At 35.3% G+C, this 14616-nt stretch overlaps 1 protein-coding gene and 1 pseudogene across 1 annotated transcript in view; both read right to left on the bottom strand.

Annotated features, from left to right (window-relative positions):
• Positions 1 to 14616, bottom strand: part of GPM6A (glycoprotein M6A) — a 246269-nt gene that overhangs the window by 179603 nt on the left and 52050 nt on the right. The window lies entirely within an intron of this gene.
• The window catches only part of LOC102883485, a 79834-nt pseudogene that overhangs the window by 33001 nt on the left and 32217 nt on the right, over positions 1 to 14616 (bottom strand).

Genomic DNA, 14616 nt, shown 5'->3' on the forward strand with positions numbered 1-14616 from the left:
TTCTTGGGTTGGGGGAGCAGAGTGGAATTTGAGGAGAAATCCAAAAATTAATATTTAAGTAAAGCAACTTGCCACTGTATTTACTATTCAAGACCAAATCCGGTATTCGTCAATGAAAAGAGGTTGAAGTTTGACAAGATTTTTGGTTCTTTTTTTTATTATTACCCAGAAATCCTCTTCTGTGAAGTGGCATCTTTCATTTAAATAGTATACCAGGGATAATAATTATATTTACTAAAAAATGTTTAATTTAAGATGATTAATTCAAGCCCTTAAAGAGCTCCCTTGCTTTGTGAATCAGTCAGGGCCCAACATGGAAAACAGAAACCACTCTAAGAATTTAAATTAGAGAAATCCATACAGGGAATAGGTTGTATAGCTGATGGAATAGCTGAAAAGTCAGAGGTCAGTGAGACATTGTAGGGATTAGTAAGAGCTGGAGGCTGATATGGTTCCTAAACCGAAGGGAGGATATAGTGTTCCTGGAGTCCAGGCTTAAATGGCAGGGGCTAGAGCTGCTGGAACAGAAGACACTGCAGTCGGAGAAAGATCATAACTGCACCCAGATTTATTTCACTTATAACTTTTTCTTTGATCCAATCTGTTTTTGCCTAGATGATTGCACTAAGACTCACTTGCTTTTTTCTTGCCCTTATTCTTCCAACTTTGTATGCCTACTCCTTTAACCATTAAGCCTGAGGACATAAGGTTTGGCCAGTGTCAAATCCTTTAAGAATAAAGCCTAAGGTCTATCTATCAGGAGGACAATAAGTTTTGGCGAAACTAAGGATAACATATTGGCTGGGGGCGGGGTTAGCCCCAGGTACATGGAAAGGGAACAGCCCCACCACCACGAAACCAGATGGGGTGACACCATGGCTGATTCCAGAAATGGACATGATGACCAACTACCCCAGCCCCGTTCAATCAATAGTACCCACAACTCCAACTCCCTTAGTTTCCATGACTGAGGATTTTTCCCCTATATAATCTATCTCCTCAAGACACTGGTAGGGGTGCGGGGGCTGGTCTTTGAGAGGTAGCTCACCTGTGTCTCTGTACTTGCAACTCTCTAATATAAACCTTTGCTTTCTTTGCTGCAAAACCTGTATATATCTCATTGGACTTAGACACGTGTAGGCAGATGAACCCCTTTGCTCCAGTAATACTACCCTGGGTTCCTCTAATAAATGTGCTTCTTGCCTAAACTGGGAAAATATGATAGGGTGGCATACTCTGATCTCTTTCACTATATACCCTCTAACATTAAGAAATCTCCTAAAAGGACTGCTCTTCATATTATGCAAGCATGCTAATGTTAGAAAAATGTCAACTTTCAAGCTTACATTAAATTGTGAAAAAGTAATGCCCTTTTGTCTTTTCATCATTAAGAAGAAGATTTTAGTGGAGTCTTACTGAATATGAGCACTTAATTTCTCTCTAAATTGGACTGAAACAGCTGGTGTGGACTGCATTTCCTGGTATCTTTGCTTACAAGAAGCATTTGGGAAGTAGAAAGTAACATTTCTACAGGGACTTCTTTTGGTAATGAAAATTGCAGAATGGTTTCAATAACAGTAAACATTTAAGACCCATTAAGTCATCTTTCTTATTGTGCTTAACACCATCAAATTCAATGAGTGAATCAATGGCCACAGCTGGATGCAAGAAGCATTGAAATTCAAGCAACTATGTCACTGCGTCAGTGCTAACAGCCTAAGAAACAGTGGGTGAAAGATACAGTCGTCACTGAATTTTGATTGTAGATCAGCAGTCAGATTAGAAGAAACTTGATATTTCACAACGATTTGTTAAACATAAGATTCATGATGTCTACAGGGGGGAGAGAGAGCACGTTCTTGAATATTTAGCAGTGAGTGTTTAAAGAGAAATTTATAATTTGTTTTTGGTTTTTGATTTAGTCAAGATAATGCAAACCACAGAATATTTTTATTTTATCAGACAAAGAGATAAAAACTAATCTTAGAAAAAACATCATCAAACTCCAGTGCTCTTATTTTTTCTCCTCATTATTTTTATAGACTGTAACCATGGTGCTATTCAGAAACACAGCTCTGTTCCTTGCATAGCTTCTAAGCTTGCATATCTGCGTATCACCACTTCTGTGATAGCAGCCAAACTCAGACTCTTTTGAAATCTACTTTTACCTTTCTTTATTTTATTTCCTTGTAATTGTATGAACTCAAGTTGATGCTGATGACTTGGGGAGACCATCAAACAGATCTTTTTCTTCTCAGAGTGGTAGGCACAGATGCTGCAATTGACTTAGAAATCTACTCTGATGAGAGACAAATTAAGCTGGGAAATCTCAGCTACAGATGTTAGGAAGAGATCACTGAAATAGATCAAAGTGAAGGGCATTTATGGCATCCTCAAAAGCAAATATTGTCTTCTAGTTTCTGTCAAACTGTAAAATTCCTTTAGCATCATGGCAGAACCACCACGCACAATAAGGACAAATGATCTGTGACCATTTCAGTTTAAATAGCTAGTTTAATGCCTCCTTAAGCTTCATAGGCACACCTTGCTTGCTTCTGAGCCATTACAGATGACAGGCTCAGATGGTGCTTCCAAAGTGATCTGGCTTCTCTGGTTACTGTAGTAACTTTCTGGCTGTCATGCCTCCTCTTCCTGGTTTGTCTTACAGAGCATCTGCCTCTGACCTCCGGTTTTTCTCACTTACATACCACTTGCTACGGTCTGAATGTGTCTCCCCCCAAATTCATATATTGAAATCCTAACCCCCAATACGATAATATTAGGAGGTTTGTTCTTGGTGGGGAATTAAATCATGAGGATAGAGTTCTCATGATTAGAATTAGTGCCCTTATACGAGAGACATCAGAGAGCTAGCTTGCCTCTTCTACCATGTAAGAACACAGTGAGAAGATGGCTGTTAATGAGGACAGGCCTTGTAAGAATGAGGTCTTCGAAAGTCTAATTAAATGTGACTTTCTGTTGAGGAACTTCTAAAATTATGTATGTCATAAAAGTTACTTATGACAGCTAAATGGGCCTTACTTCACTTCCTTAAATCTACAATCTCATCTTAGTAACAGAGTAGGATCCACAGGAAAAAAAAAGAGAGAGATTGTTGCTTCACATTAAGGTTAAATAACAATTGACATTTCACCCAAACATTTCTAAGTTAAAAACAAGTCTTTAAATTTTTTTTGATCATCAAAATAACTCACCCTTAATTACAAGCATCAGTGAAGTTTGCCTAAGCTTTTCCACTGGGCTTCTACTTAACAGTATGCAAGAGGGAATACAAAAAATTAGGCCAGAGTTTTCATCTTAAATAAAAAGATATAGTATATAGATGAGTTTATGACTGCTAATTGCTTACTAAACACACTCTTTTTTTCTCTCAAATTAAGAGAACTCCATTTTAGATTTCGGCACACTACTAAAAGACCACATTCCCCAGCCTATGTTGAAGTTAAATGTGAACTATTAGGTGTAGCTGAGCAAGGGATCCAGTTCAGAATGAAATCCTACTGTTAACCTCTGAACTTTCTTAAATGGATAAGCTCTCTAGCTCTAGGAATTTCCTGTTGTATTTAGATTAAGGAGTGCCATCTATGTAAAGGGCACGCTCCCTTTGGTTCAGATCTTTTCTCAGGTCTAGATCTCTATGGAGGACACGGTGAAGCAAAGAGAGTCTTTCACAGATTCCCCTTTTTGTCTTCTCACATCTGGCCATCTTCAGTCATGAGTTAGAGTCTCATTAAAAGTAAAGCGGGCTTTAAAGGTGACAGCCTGGCTTAGACTCATGGTGTGCTGGCTGGAAAATTACTGCTTGGCTATCACCCGTAGGAACATAGGCTATCGTCCATGGGAACATAGGCTATCACCCATGGGAACATAACATTCTAACAATAAGTTTTCTGCTTCTGTACCCCTGCTTGCACACCTGACCTGTGGGTTGACAGGTAGTGAATAGGAGAAAAATAGACCTTTGTGTTTAAGACAGAATGAGGAATGGGATTTAGGGCTTAAAAACCCTGTACCTCTACATTTCGGGGCTGCTTAATTTGGGGTCTGCTTAATTTGGGGTCTGCGTACCCCTGGCAGACCCACCTGGCTGAATAAAGAGCATGTTTCCTATAACTCACTGATTTCTGGTGGTCCATGTGTCTTTCGGGGGCTGGCGGCTACAACAATGGTATGTGCATATGAGTATGGGAGATGATGGTTGTGTTAATCAACTCCATGGGGGAAATCCTTTGACAACGAATACATACATCAAATCACCACCTTAAATATTTCACAATTTTGTCAATTACACCCCCCCCCATAAAGCTTAAAAAAGTAAAATTACAAAACATGGGGAGACATCAAGAGTAAGAATTAAAGGGCTACAAATATATATATATGACTTCTATCAATAATACACACTTGAAAAAAAGCTGTTCTATCAAATGACACAAAAAATAAAGACCTTAGAACTGTCCCATGCACACAGCAAGCACTCAGTAAACATAGTTATTATTATCATTGATGTCGATCTATTGAAACTTGTTTAGTAAACTGTGGTCACAGAAATAAGATACACTTCTGTTATGCTTTGAATATATTCCAAAATTCTCTGAAATATTATTACTCTTTATTAAGTCGCAATATTGATATTGGTGCTTAGTTACAAATATTTTCTTACATCAAAATGTTGTCAAAGCATATACTTACATAGCATATGAGGAAACATAATTGCAACATTAGTTCATTAAATAAGAAAGTAATTTCTAAAAGGAAGAAAATTAGGATTGTCAATCAATATATTTACATTTTTAATGTGATATTTTACCATCTCTATATCAATTGATACAAAAAGTGAAATCTTTATGGTGCTGACTTAATTATTACTAACAGCTTTCAGTAACAGAGGATTCAGAATCAATGGTTTTATTTATCAAATTCAATTGTGATCTATTACAAAAGAATCATATCCAATCTTTAATCATCTAATATGAAAAAACTATATCCCACATCTAATCATTCAATCCTAAATTTACTGTGGTTTATATGTCAACATTTGGCTTTGCTTCTCTTAAACTTGGTGTACATTTCTTTTTTCAATTCACTGGAGCACTCAACAAGGCAATCTTGTATTAGATAATGGTAGTTAAACCCTGTTCCTTAGCCAGAATAAATGACTTTAAATTTCTATCACAGTAGAAACAAGAATGATTGCCAGTAGGGGTCATTAGAACAGGTTTGTTGTCAACAGTTATTGCTAAAATGCACAGCAGAAAAGTTTTACAAAAGGTACTAGTTCCAAAGGCAAAGAATCAAGGTATGAAAATCGAGGAAAAAAAGTGTCATCAAAGGTATCTGCTTTTTGGTATGAGGGTCTTGGATATACCTGTTGCAAAGATGAGCTTCAAAATATGTTATTTGAACAAAGCAGACGCAGGATGAATTTCCTAAGTACCATTCATGCTTTAACAATTGGCTCTTCTTGTCATTCTTCTCTTATGTAGTTCCTCACTGCAATTCATGCTTAATTAAAATATATTAAGGTGCACTGCATTACAATATTATTCCTGTCACACTTCTATAACAAAATAACTTTCATAATATATCACAAAGTGTATAAAAATATTTCACAGATACTGTAGGGAAGGGAGAAAATTCCCCTTTCCTTCCTCTTGTTCTTTTGGCTGGCTGAATAATTAAATCAACAGGATACAGATTGACAAGAGAAAATTAAATTTAATTTTGTGCACACGGGAACCTCACATATATGAAAGAGTCAAAGACCCCACATACACAAGAGGTTCAGAGACAGAAAGAAAACATGGGCATAGAAGAGATTTCTGAGCTAGGAATGAGGTAATGTACCTTGGGGCTTTAGAAGGTCACTGCAAGGAGAGCACATGTTTAGTAATTAGTAGTAGTTTGCCCTGCCCTATAGATACATCAAAAAAGGTTATCTCTGCTAATCTCTTACTATGGCCAAGGCTTCTCATTCAAATTCATCTAGATAATTAAGGGGGTAGGGTGGTGTGGAGGACAGAAGTTTCTCTTGAGCTCACAGGGTCTCAGTTGCCTTTAGGTCAAAATAATCCACATGCTGCTGAGGCACATCGTGAGGCGACTCCTTCTGAACCCCACAATACTAAATCAAAAATCATCATTACCCATAAATATCATGAGGAAGGTTTTTCTTAAGGGCCACACAAGTATCTTGGGAGAAGATGGTAATAGGACAGGGGTAAATTACAATTATTGATTATTCTGATTGATTTATGTAAGATGATTCTGCAAAATGTTAAAAACAAAAGTTGTAAAGGATAAAGAAACTACTTTGCAAATGCAATGATATGCAAAACTAGATATAAGACAAAAATCTTAAGATCAAAAACAAACCGCAACCCATCCAAGATATGCAGGCACAGACTTCATTCTGATGATGCTAACTTTATATCAATAAACATTGCTAAATTAAAACCATCCTTTAAAAAGATCACTCATAATACACAACCATGACTAATTTCTTTCCCTTAAAAAATGAAAAGGAGTTCTCAAATAGATTATAAACTCATTCTGGCTAATTAGGCAATGTAATAGAGGCTTTAATCTGAGTTCCATGGGTTCCTGGATGCCCTCAAAAACCCAAGAACTGCCTAAGGATGAAAACAAAATTTTATTTATACATGGATAGAAAAATTAATATTTTAATCAGATTCTCCAATGAAGTACATGCCCTATCCTGCCAAAAAGTCAAGAACCATTGTTCCCAATGAAAATAAAGGAATATAAAGAAAATTAAATATTCTGTAACCTGTTAATCAACATAAAATAACTAAAGCATGAAGGAACTCCTAAGAAAAGTAAATTTGTGTATGCAGTGTGTTTAACACTTTTTGGAAACCCAATTTTTTACTCAAGAATAGAATAGTATAAATTTTACATTACAGAAAGTATTCAAATTCTTACCCTGATCTATCAGTTTGTTTACTACACTAAGCTTCTTACTCTTTGTTTTATTTGTAGGGTGGGATTTTGCATTTACTTATTGGAGCATGCCATATTTTCCAAAATAGCCAGCAAAAATGGCAACCCAAGTTATGCAGACTAACACAGTTGGTACAAGAGGTCTATTCAGGTGGGCTATCTTTCTCCAGTGCCTGATATAATCCAGGGGACAAGTACTAGAATGAAGAGGAAATATGCTTCTGAGATGAACAGTAGAGGGCCCAGTTTGTGTAGTAACTGAACACAAGCCTTGAAGACCAAGAGAGCTGAGTTCAAATCTCACTTTCCTCCCTAATATGTGTAGGGCTCATCTAATGTGGGGTAAAAATATATAAATTATAAAATAGAGCTACTAATACATATCTTCCAGGGTTAACGTGAAGATTGCACGAGACAACACATAACATTGTGGTAAATACTATTGTTAATTAGTTTAAAAGATTATCATTGCCAAAAAATCATTTGTTTTGTGGTAATATGAATATGTATTTTGTGGATAAAAACAATATCCCTAATAAATGTACTCAAAATTTGTTGAGATTAATTATAATTCATAATTACATCCAAACTAGTTTCTAGTTTCAATATCACACTAATCAAAGTACAGTTATTGTTGTTTACATGTGCATATGTATATTTGTGTGCATTTCTAAACAAATTCTCTAAATTTGGAATGTTTTACATGCACGCTTATAAATTTTGAACGTTTTTTCAAAGGAGCCAATAAATGGAATGCCAAAATAGTTGGCTTTTGACCGTTCTGGTCAATTGCATTTACTGAGAATAAACTGGAACAGAAAAAAATGGACGAGGGCAAGGAAAGAAAAATTTACACTTTGCTTCATAAAATGAGTGTCCTAAAGTGAACAAATTCTTCCTTTATGAATCTTGAAGGCTTGGGAAGACTGACATATTGCAAAGAAGTTTACAATAGGCCTTTTAATGATATAAATGTTCTCATTAACACAATGGTAACGGGAGAAGAAAGTTGCAATGAATGAAATCAAATACTATAGTTTTGAGTATAATTCTAAAAAATACATATATTAGAGAAGCCTTGTCTAGAGACATAAACTTTAACTTGGGAAAATTTTCCAGTATTTTTCTCTCTGGTTTGCTTATTCATACATGGTACCTGGATATGTGATTTTGTAACAACTATTAAAAGTTTAAAAGACTGGGGTATTACTCCCACTTCCACTACAACTTCCTCCATCCATAATAAAAATGAAAATGGAAAAAATCATCCAGAAGAGCTTGGCGCAAATGAGGAGTATATTTAGATGTTTCAGAAGGAAGATGTTTACTGACCAACTGAGTGGGAGCTGCACTGGGCCTGGCTAGTAAGTGGTGGGCAGTGCAGGGAACTGAAAATGAGCCAAAAGAGGCTGCCATGAAAATGTCAGATTTGTGTGTGTGTGTGTGTGTGTGTGTGTTTGAACTATCATATACAAAAGAGAATACAAATAAGCATATCTAACTCTGATTTATTACATTTTAATATACTCATTTTTGCAGTGCAGTTTGACCAAAGAACTTTGATTTATAATAGGAATTTCTAATTAATATGAAACTTTCAAAATTAAAATAATGAATCTCTAAGGGAAACACCATAATTACTATTTAATTGGTTATATCCTTAGTTAATTTGCATAAAAAGGGTTGTCTGAAAATATATTTTATTGCACCTACCTGTAACAGACATTTCTTGGGGAGCACTTAACTTTAATAGGTGGCCAATACAAAAGGAAGTCACGGATGAGGCCGCCTCATGCTGCAAGTCGAAGGCTTACGTGGAATAAACAAACATACATTACCTGTCAATAGTTTCAGAGCTGTGACTAAGTAAAAGAAACAAACAAAAATTTAAAAACAGCAGCCTTTCCAGAAATACCAATAGAAATTAAAGATGACAGCCTGTGACATGGAACACAGCAGCAGGCTTCAATTTTAGAACACCAATGATGTTTTTCTGGATTTAGGACACTTTCCTAAACAAAAAGGAACATCTTTATATTCCTGGAATCAGCTATCTCAGTCAAAATATTTTGAAAGCTAAATCTCATAATAAAATCTCATTAGTTCGTGCTTCAAGAGTCAGGAGTGCTTTGGAGGTATAGGGTCTGTTCAAAAAGGCCTATAGTTTTTTACTGAAAGGCATATCCATTTGTTGAACTCTGGGTTAATCAAAGATAAATTCAGTTATTAAAATACAAATAAAATTATACTGTTCTGCATTTGTAAAATTATTCCAGCACATATTAATTAGATTGGGGCACGTATACAACCTGCTATTAGCATCTGGAGGAGAAGGGGTATGGTCTTGTGGGACTGATGCTAACCCTTAACTTCTGGGGCTGATGCTAACTCCAGGCAGTCAGTGTCAGAATTGCTTGGTGTAGGGTGACAATTAGTTCCTTGTAAATATTCCTCTTTTAAAAGAGAAGGTGTTTAGACTAGGCCATAGTATTAACAACAAAAAGCATAATGGAAGCCTTAACTTAAAATAATTTTTATAAACCTTTCTCCTGTTATTTTTGAAAAAAGTTTCAACATGAACTCATCTTTCTATGGAGAATTTTGAGTATTATACAGCTTATTTTATGTACTTCACAAGCTAAATTTGGACAATTATATTCAACTCTGGATTAAATTTTAAAGAAATCCTTTTTCACTTGGTGAGATTTTTCTGAGTTTCAAATGCTGAACCTCATTTTAATCTCTTTGAATTCTTAAGAATAAAAGCTATTCAAATAATGTGAAAACTTCTATCAAGAATCCTGGCACTTTTCCTGCAGATAAAATGGGCATTCCATTCCTCCCACATATCAAACAGCAAAAGCAATATGACTATTTCCTAAACATAGCTTTTTCCTTCTCAGCTAATACTATATAATTTTGGTGCAATATATTAGTGAATAAATGATACTGTGATAAATAACCAGGTACTATCATGTATGAGATTTAGATAGTACATGGCATAGAATTGCATAAATCAATTATCTATTATTGTGATGGCATTTAGCTTTTCCTAGCTAAATTGTCAGATTCTTGAGACAGGAAATATCTAATTTTTAAAATCAACAGAAATAAGCAGTAACAATAGCAATCACAGTGCATTGGAATGATAATCATTATCACAGTCATCAACACCATCGTGAGTACGCACCCGGCACTTGTCCTACCTCAACCTAAACACCATCCCATGAGTCATCAGTATTACCGTGCCCACTTTACAGGAGAGGAAATTGAGGCAGAGAGAATAGTCAATAAATACCGGCTAATGTAACCACGGTTGAAGGCTCAGGTTAGGTTGATGTGAGGGTTAAGATTGCTTTTATCCTTCCCCTGCTCATGAAAAGCAGTTTGGGATGCCAGATAAAATACAAGATACTCAGTTAAATGTTAATTTTAGATAAATAACAAATGATCCTATATTATAATTATGTTCCATGAAATAGTTGAGACATACTTCTATTAAACAATTAGTTGTTATGTATCTGAAACTCAGATTTGGCAACCCTCAATTAGGGTTCCCCTTCCATCTCTCAACCCAAATTCTGTGTCTTCAGTTTTAATAATCAATGCATACAACACAGACATATAGGTGTCATTATATAAACATACGCACACCTACATGATAATTTTGAGTACCCTATTTTAAAGAATATAAAAGTTATGATAGTTTCCAAATATTACTGAGCACTCACAATGTGCCATACATATTCTTAATGAATGGGTTTTACATGTCTTAATGCATTTCATCCCCACAACAACCCCGTGATGTAAGTACTATAATGCATCCCATCTTACAGATAAAAAAATTAAAGCATGTTAAGTTCTGTGGTCTAAATGGTGTGTGCCCCAAAAGTCTCATGTTGATACCCTAATGGCATTAGGAAGTGGGGCCTTTTGGGGGTTGCTTATGTCATAAGGGTGGGGCCCTCATGAATGGGAGTAGTGGCCTTATAAAAGAGACTCCAAAGAGCTCCTTAGACCCTTCTACCATATTAGGACACAGTGAGAAGTCAACAGCCTGCAACTCGGAAGGTGGCCTTTAGCAGAACACAACCTTGATCTTGGACTTCCCAGGCTCTAGAATTGTAAGAAATATATTTCTGGTGCTTATAAACTACCTTGATCTTGGACTTCCCAGGCTCTAGAATTGTAAGATATATATTTCTGGTGCTTATAAACTACTCTGTCAATAGTATTTTATTATAACAGCCCACCCAGACTAAGACAGAGAGGTTACATACTTTGGCCAAAAGCACGTGACAAGTGTTAGGTCTGAGCTTGGGCAATCAATGGGCTATAGAGATCTTGCTCTAAAATCACTATTCTACATAGAATAACAGCCAGGGAGGTAAAGGCCGAACAAAGCACAGAGAGTTTTGAATTTTAATCAGCCACAGCAGACAATCCTTGTTGAGGGCTGAGGGAAAACAGTAGAGACCATAGGGGAATTATGGCAGCACGAGGGCTGAACTAGCTCTAGAGTAAAGACAACTGTAAACAAGCCTTAAAGAATTTTAGAAGCAAGACTAGAAGGACCAAGATGATCTGCAAATAACCTAGCTCCCTGCTAAAACAAACTTCACCATTCTTAATGGAAGACACAAAATCCAAACACTTATAATCTCTGACATCCAATGAAATATTCCTAAAAGTGAATACCAGAAGGAAAATTGGTCAACAGACCCAGAGATAATGGAAGTACCAGGAATAATAGAATTAGCAAACAAGGACTTTAAAACAGCTATTATAAATATGCTAAAGGATTTAAAAGAAACAAATGGAACTTCTAGAAATAGAGAGCATAATATCTGAAAAAAAAAAATGTGCCTTGGATGGACCTACAGCCCATTCTATTATGAAGAAATAAAGTCTTGAAAAAAATAGCTACACAAACCATGAAAACTAAAGTACACAGAGACTTAAAAAAAAAACAAAAAACAAAAACAAAAAAACAGAATATCAGTGACTTCTGGGACAGTTTAACGCAAGTGTGATTAGAGCCTGAGAAAGAAAAGAGAAGTCAGAAAAAACAATTTGAAGATATAATAGCTAAAATTTCCCCAAATTTAATAACAGCTCTAAATTCACAGATCCAAAAAATTTAACAAGTCTCACAGTGTATAAACACAAATAAAATCACAATAAAGTACATCATAATCAAATTGTTTGAAACAAAAGATGAAAAGAAAACCTTAAGTGCAACCAGAGAAGAAGCATTATATGTAGAGGAACAAAGATCAGATCTTCAGACTTTTCATCAGATACTATACAATACAAAAAACAATGGAGCATTATTTATAAAGTGCTGGGGTGAGCGGGAACCATCAACCTCAAACTTTATGTCCAGGGAAACATACATTTCAAAAATAATGGTGAAATGAAGACTTTTTCATAAAATCAAAACTTAGAGAATTCATTTCTAGAAGAAGTGCTACCAAAAAAAGTTAAGGTAATTCTTAATCCAAAAAAAAAAAGATACTTAATAGAACAAGGTCTACATAAAACACGGAAGAGTATCAGAAATGATAGGTATGTAAATATATCTTAAAGTCGTGCTCTCATTTTTTGAACATTTATTGATAATTGTTTAAAACAAAAGTAATAGCAAAATATTCTGGATTTATAACATTTATAACACTGTTTTAAGGTTATTATATTAGACATGGAGATATATAGTATATGACAGTAGATTAATAAGCTGAAATGTCAACCCTAGAGCAAATACTAAAAAACTAAAATTAAAAATGAAAATATAGTTAATAAATAAAACAGAGGAATAGTAAAAATACTCAATTAACCCAAAAGAAATCCGGAAAAAATTAAATAATTAACAAAGAATATATAGAACATATAGAAAATAAATAGCAAGGACTTTAAGCACTCTCATTCTGTTTATTACAATAATATTCATGGGCTAAACACTCCATATAAAATGTGGAATGACAGACTATAAAAAAAGCCATGCTCAACTATATGCTCTCTATAAGATCTACACTTTAAATACAAAGAAAGAAATAGAATTAAAAGTGAGAGATTGGAAAAGTTATATCATGCAAATACCAATCACAAGAAAACCAACAATTCTGTTAAAAACAGGCAGAGGATAGGATACTTCAAAAAATAATATACACAAATAATCATTAAGCTCATGAAAAATTCTCACCACCACCAATCTTCAGAGAAATGCCAATTAAAATTATAATGGGATACTACTATATACCTTCTAAATGGTTAAAATAAAAAATGAAGTTGACAATCTCTAATAACAGTGATGATGTGGAGTTACAGGAAGTCCCCTGCACTTCTAGTGGGAGTGTAAAATGGCACAACTTTGTATGACACTGTGATAGTTTCTTACAAAGTTAAACATACATTTGCCATATGACCCAACAATTACACTCCTAGTAGTTAGTGAAGAAAAATTAAAACATGTCCACACAAAGTTTTGCACATAATGGTCTTAGGAACTGGGCTACAAAGCACAGCGTGAGGTAAGCTGCAGGCAAGGGAAGGAAGCTTCATATGTATTTGCAGCCACTCCCCAGTGGCTCCACCTCAGCTCCACCTCAGATCATCAGACATTAGGTTCTCATAGGAGCACGGTCGCTGTTGCCAAAAAGGTTGGGGGCCCTGCTCTACGATATCACCCAAATCTGAAGATGTAGGAGAAATTACATAGTGGGTGTTCATTCCAAATATGTGGGCATCATAATTTTCAAAAGATACTGTTCAAACACCAAAATGTGCCTATCTTGTTTGGGGGCATATAGCAATGCTTTGTTCTAAAATTTATGGGTTTTTGTTTGAAATTAACTATCTCGATAAACATAAATATAAAAAAGAGAATTAACTTCCTATAAATACTTTCAACCACTATCACTTAACAGCAAAGCAATAAAGCTGTCACATCTAATTTATTTTCCTTCCATTTATAATTGTGAAGCAATCATGTATGTCTCCAGGCATATTTACAAACTCTATAACAAACTGCTTCACACTATGTTAGCCATAAAGTGTGGTTCCATTTTTTTAGATTGTCGCCTAAAGTAGCTAATGCTCAGTGTATATCCTTAAAAGCAATAATAATAAAATTAAGTTTTATTTGCTCAAATCTCTACCTTATGCTCAGAGGTCACAACCAAGCATGAAATTCCAAAGCGGATATTAAGAACTGCTTGTTATTTAAAAAGGAATGATAATCTCTCAGATCCATTTAATTCCACGTGTATTTCTTGATTAATTGAATGACGATGATATAATTACTACAATACTGGCTGTGGTAGGCATTGTGCTAAGCACAGACTCCACAGAGCTCAATAATGTGCTTGTATTCTGAGTTCCAAGAGCACAGTCCGTGTTTGGGCATTGCAGCGTTAATTCACTATCCTTGATTCACTGGTCCACCTTATCTCTGAGACTGCAGGTCACCTTCCAAACTCTACAGCTTTGATCTCTTGGTGGCAGATCCCTTGGAGCCAATGAATTTGGTTGTTTATCACAGTTCTCAGGAATTACTCACTCAAAGGTACAGATCCTTACTGCACAGAAAAGAAGTTACCTTGCAATACTGAAGAAAGCTTGCCCAGGTATACATCC

The sequence above is a fragment of the Pteropus alecto genome, unplaced genomic scaffold (assembly GCF_000325575.1).
Source record: "Pteropus alecto unplaced genomic scaffold, ASM32557v1 scaffold24, whole genome shotgun sequence".
NCBI lineage: Eukaryota > Metazoa > Chordata > Mammalia > Chiroptera > Pteropodidae > Pteropus > Pteropus alecto.